At 38.5% G+C, this 5,219-nt stretch overlaps 1 long non-coding RNA gene across 1 annotated transcript; it reads left to right on the top strand.

The window, feature by feature from the left end:
* The first annotated feature begins 236 nt into the window (after nucleotides 1-236).
* On the top strand, nucleotides 237-5,015 carry LOC139117258 (uncharacterized). The gene is made up of 2 exons (XR_011548486.1): nucleotides 237-449; nucleotides 4,444-5,015. It is a non-coding gene; the product is annotated as an uncharacterized lncRNA (long non-coding RNA).
* Nucleotides 5,016-5,219: the final 204 nt, after the last annotated feature.

The raw sequence follows: 5,219 nt of genomic DNA, 5'->3' as shown, positions 1-5,219 counted from the left end.
GACAAAAAAAATAAAAAAAAAAAAAAAATACAGATCTTTGGCACTGTTATTTCTTTTGTTTTACGCGTAAAAGTTAAAATGCCGGATCGTTTTTCCAAATAAAGATAGTAGAACATTGAACCAATAAGGGAAATAGCTTTTGAAGAGTCAATGTTGCGATCTCACAAATCTTCATCAGATCTCACGGCAAGGAAGATCCAACGCAAAATCAACCTGTAGTTAAAGCGCATGCGTAAAACATACAGCATTCAATATGGCGGACCCAAAGGGTAATGATTTTATGAAACGAGTTGACTTTTCTAGCGATAATATCAGTCGAGATGACATGGAATTTGTGCAACAGATGACAAAACGACACAGAGAGCTCATTGGGAAAAGGCTACGGGCGAGATATCTGAAGAGAAATGCTGCAGTGGGCTGTTTAATAGCAGCAGCGGTTGTTGGAGTGTGTATCCTTTAACTTCGATTTTGTTTGTGCTCGGCTGCTCTTGCGTAATAATATACAGGCTGCAGCGTTGCAGCATCCTAAACACTGTCTGGATAAATTGAAATATTTCGATTTCTCAACGATAAACCGGAATCAGTTGTGCTTGTGCTGGTTGAGTTTTACCGTTATTGTAGATCGCCATAAGAGCACCCACGTGTTTTGACTCGTGTCTATAAGGCGAGTGACGTTGCGCGTTGATCATGTCAACTTCCACCTCCATGCCCAACCTACTAGAAACAGTATTTTAACACAACCTCATAGAAGTATGACTCAATTTCTCGTAGTTAGACTGAAAGATTCAGTTGTGTATCATTGGTTTCTTCCAACTCCAATCGTAGCTAGGGTATGAGTTTGTATACCCGTTCTGTTCGCACCTTTAATACAGAGATTGCATTGCCTGTAGGGGGATTGCTCCATGGAGCTACAAATGAAGTGAAGAGCTCCATGGTTGTTCGAAGATTTGGCAACAGTATCATGCCAGAAGCCATTTACGTATTTCACTCTAGGCCTAAATGGACTAGAGACCTCAAAGTCTGGTTGTGTTGTTAACTGCATACATGTGGCTGTGCAAAAAAATGGCTTGCATGCAAAAAGGTCATAATTCCCTCTGGAAAGTGCTTCACAATCACAGGGGAAAGCATAGCTTGCAGAAATGGGAAATGGATAATGGCTCAGTACCGCTTTTTACTGTCTTTGCAGTAGGGAAGTGACACTCTCCTGCAGGAAAGGGTTCGGTTCGCCAAAGAAAGTTTTAATCACCGTAGGAAATTTAATTTTCTGCAAAGATTAAGAGAGACCTGTAACCGCAACATTTCATAACAGATGTTGACCTAGCTTCTCTAGCCGATAGAGAAGTTGTATAATAAAAAAAATTAGATTTGTATATTGAACCATGCAGCTAGAAAGGGATTTAACATTAAGGCTCAGTAGAATCTTATTGCATCTTGCTTGGTATTCTGCTGGTATTGGGGTGAAAAATCTGTAGGTTTAGCCAAAATCTCCACTTTTTACTGAAATTGAATGATAATTGCTCCTGTAGAGCAGGATTAATTTGAAAATTTGAAAGTGTTGAGTACAAGCACAGTCCCTCTATCCACGGACTGTGGTTTGGTAGAAGCTGCAGAACCTCTTTACAGGTTTTTTAACTTTTGTATTTGTTGTGCAGAGGGACAGAGATGTGTTGATGTTGATACTTTGCCATGACTGAAGGTCTGTGATTTCCTTGTCAAAATGTAAAGTGGCTTTCTGGTTTGCATTGCGACCAAAATCAACAGTTACACAGAAGCATGGTCCCTCTATCACTGATGTGCTGTATCTTTTGCCAGTAAGGAACAAAAAATTTGTTTGGAGCAAAGTCTTCTGAAACTGTTATCAACTGCCAGAGGCAAAAATTGATCAACATGGTTGATGTGTTTTACTGTTTTAAGTGTTTAGCGTGTGGTCTGTTTGATTGTTCTCTCCGTTATTTTTGGCATATTCAAGCTGAGCTTGCAAGAAAGATTATCATATAAATAACTTTCCCAAAACTGACTGAGTATACTATTAGTGAGTAATCAAACAGAAGTAGCCAGCCCAGCAATGTCTGTCCAATGTGACTGCACATTACAGAAAGAAAACCACACACTTTATTTGAGTAAAGCAAGAGCTCAATGATGAAAAAATTGAAGTGCCCAAGTTGCAAGACTGTGCTTTACACAAACTGCCTCTTCCCTCAATATTTAAATAATCTGAATTCAATAAGACTCATGAATATGAATTGATAAATACATGTTTGGAAATCCATGAAAAACAGACTTTGTTGTCACCCTGGTTTTTGACAAAAGCAATGACTAGAAACAATTATTTTTGCCTAGCTCTCCAGTAGCAGTTACTCAACAGAACTGTGAATTCTCTTTAGAAGATTGTTTAGACATTAACAAACTACTCGCCTTTTTTGTTTTGTTTGTCTGTCAAATTTGCCATGAAAGAATTCAAACATAGCGGTAGGAATGACCAATTTAGCCATCCTCTTGTGGCTTCAAAATGCCAACACGGCGCTACTGGAAGGATGAAGCAGACATCTTTGAGCAACATGAACAGCCTTTCGTAATCAGACCAGGTGCTGAGCCGCCAATGAAGCTGCTTATGCAAAAAGGTGTTTTTGCGCAGATTTTCAGTGGTCAGGCAAATGTGAAAAAGTAATCAGCGAGCTTGGAGAAAGAGTAAATGTTGACAGTGGCCAGGGAAGAAATTTCAGTTTCTGAAGTTGGAGGGGAGAAAATTTCTGGCAGTGGGTACTGGAAAATAGGTAGAGGGATGGGAATGCCATGGTTGATAGAACTTCAGGAAAAATTAAAGCACCTAACTGAGAAGCTAGAGGGCAGCAATGTTCAAAGGTTAAAATGATACCATTTTTGCTTGCACATTTATTTGCGTTAATCTTGGTATTTATTTGAATGTTGTACCCCTGCTGTAAATGAACACACACATGGAGATAGATTAAACAGTTGCTGAAATGAAATGTATATGTACATCTGGTGGGCAATGGGGAACTTTCAGTGGTGGGGAGAGGGCAGTGGGGAGCTTGAACTGTTGTGGGGAGCGGGCAGACCATAGATATTGGAGGGCAGTACATGTGCACTAAAATCATACATGTAGTTCAGTGGGAGGGCATGATGTTTTCCGTATATGCCAGTGGGAGGGCAGTTACAAATAGCTCTACTTTCCCCTCCAACTTTTAGGTCAAGTCAGAAATATGTACAATCAGTATATCATCCTTTAAAAGTTGTTTGTTATGATTTTGTAAAATTGACGAAATTTACCAGGGCTGAGGTGGCGGCACCTCTCAGATCAATGCGTATAAGGTGCTTTTCTGGAATGCACAAACACTACCAAGACAGGTTTCATCAGACAAAAACAACTTTGTTTTGGTACTTGTGACGAAAGAAATAGCAGTAGAATGACGTAGTTTGGTTGTTCACATGGGAAAAAATGTTCAGGAAATGTTTTTGTGGCTTCAAAATGCCAATTAGTTGCTTTATTAAGATATCATCACAAAAAGGTAGCACGATTCTTGTCAATGACTCCAACAAAATCAGACAACCTTGAGCAAGTTATATGTTTTTATACAGCTTTCAAATATCTCTAATTTGAGAAAGACTTGTGTATTCATATTGAAATATTGAAAATATGATACTGTGGCACTGATATCCTAAAACAATGACATGTTCCTATTATTACACCCACCCCCACCCCACCTGTACAATTTGGCTGAATCATAGATGTCACAGCAGCATACTAGTACATAGATCATTACAATCAGAACAAACCACATGGCCTGAGGAAAGAAATTCAATGCTGCACAAACATAAATATCACTTGAGAACAGCTTCCAAATGAAATGCAAGCTTCATATTTCTGAACTTTTAGGACATATTTCATAATTTGTCACTCGCTGCAAATTACTCCAGTCTAGTCATGAATGGTTGTTATCATTAATCTATGAAGACCTCAGAGTTTGGTATAATTGTTAGTGTAAATTCATAAGTTTGATTGAACACTGTAACAATGACCATCTTCACTGAATTTTGTACTGAAGTTTGCATTTCCATGCAACAAAATTGGACGTTTTACTTGCAAATAGCTCACAAAATACCAGGATGTAAAGGTAATGTGCAGGGGTCAGTGAAAATGCCCTATTTTTCATGGTGTTTGTAACAATTACGGCAGATCCAGCATCCAGTACGGGAGTATATCACCTTGCTGTTGTTTGAAACGAGGACAATTTGTGTGATCATAAATGGCTAGGTTCTGTGGTGAGCATAGGGTACCTTAAAACACAGACACAGCAGTGAAAGCAGCTATGTTAGCACTCTTCTGAATCATGCACTTACTAGTATGTCCACAGTCCTCAGCAAAGAGATTTCACATGTATAGTACCAATTGCCATGGTAATGACCCTTGACCTTTGCACTCAGATGGCTACTCTATGTTTGCAGTGAAGCAGGAGACTTTCCTGGATGAATTTGACACCAAAGATTCCAAGTCGTAGCAGAAGCAAAGTCATCTATTGACCAAGGCGGTGGAGCTTTTCAGACAAGAAAAATGACCCTGAAACAAAAGACTGAAAAGGTCTCATTCTGTGGATGAGACAGTTTCCTTTCCTGATGAAAAGAAGACTATACTTTATCAAGGTCAATGCCAAGTTGCTTTTACTAATATCAGATCTCTTCAGATGAAGAGATATGGACTTTTCTCAAAAGATGACCCTGAAGACACCTGCTTCGTGGAAGAATTTTTTGTAGTGCTAGTGAGAACTGAGATATTAAAATGGCTCAGAGCTGACCCTGTACCTTTCTTCTTCTTTTTTTGATATTTTTAAGTAGGTCTGAAGCCATGTGAATGAGTATCTTGTTTGGTGTGGAATTTTGTAATAATAGTCATATTACATTAAATATCTGTGCATTTGTATATTCAAAGAAAGAATCCTATGTAAAGTCGATTATGATTACATGATTATGTATAACCAATAAAGAAATTTTGAAAAGTGCTTTTTTATTGAATGGTTATCTTTGCAAAATAGTCTTTTACAGGATTCAGATATGATGAAGTCTTTGTGGAAACTGCAAAAAAGCCGGCATGATAAATTCTTGCTTTTCAACTGCAAGGCTGCACAATCTCTCGGTTAATATCCCAGATAATTTTTGTTGTGTCAGAAAATCTACAATGATTTCCTGGTGGTTTTATAGCTCCT

Source organism: Ptychodera flava, chromosome 18 (genome assembly GCF_041260155.1).
Source record: "Ptychodera flava strain L36383 chromosome 18, AS_Pfla_20210202, whole genome shotgun sequence".
NCBI lineage: Eukaryota > Metazoa > Hemichordata > Enteropneusta > Ptychoderidae > Ptychodera > Ptychodera flava.
The sequence above is the reverse complement of the archived record's forward strand: the minus strand, read 5'-3'. Positions and strand labels throughout refer to the sequence as shown.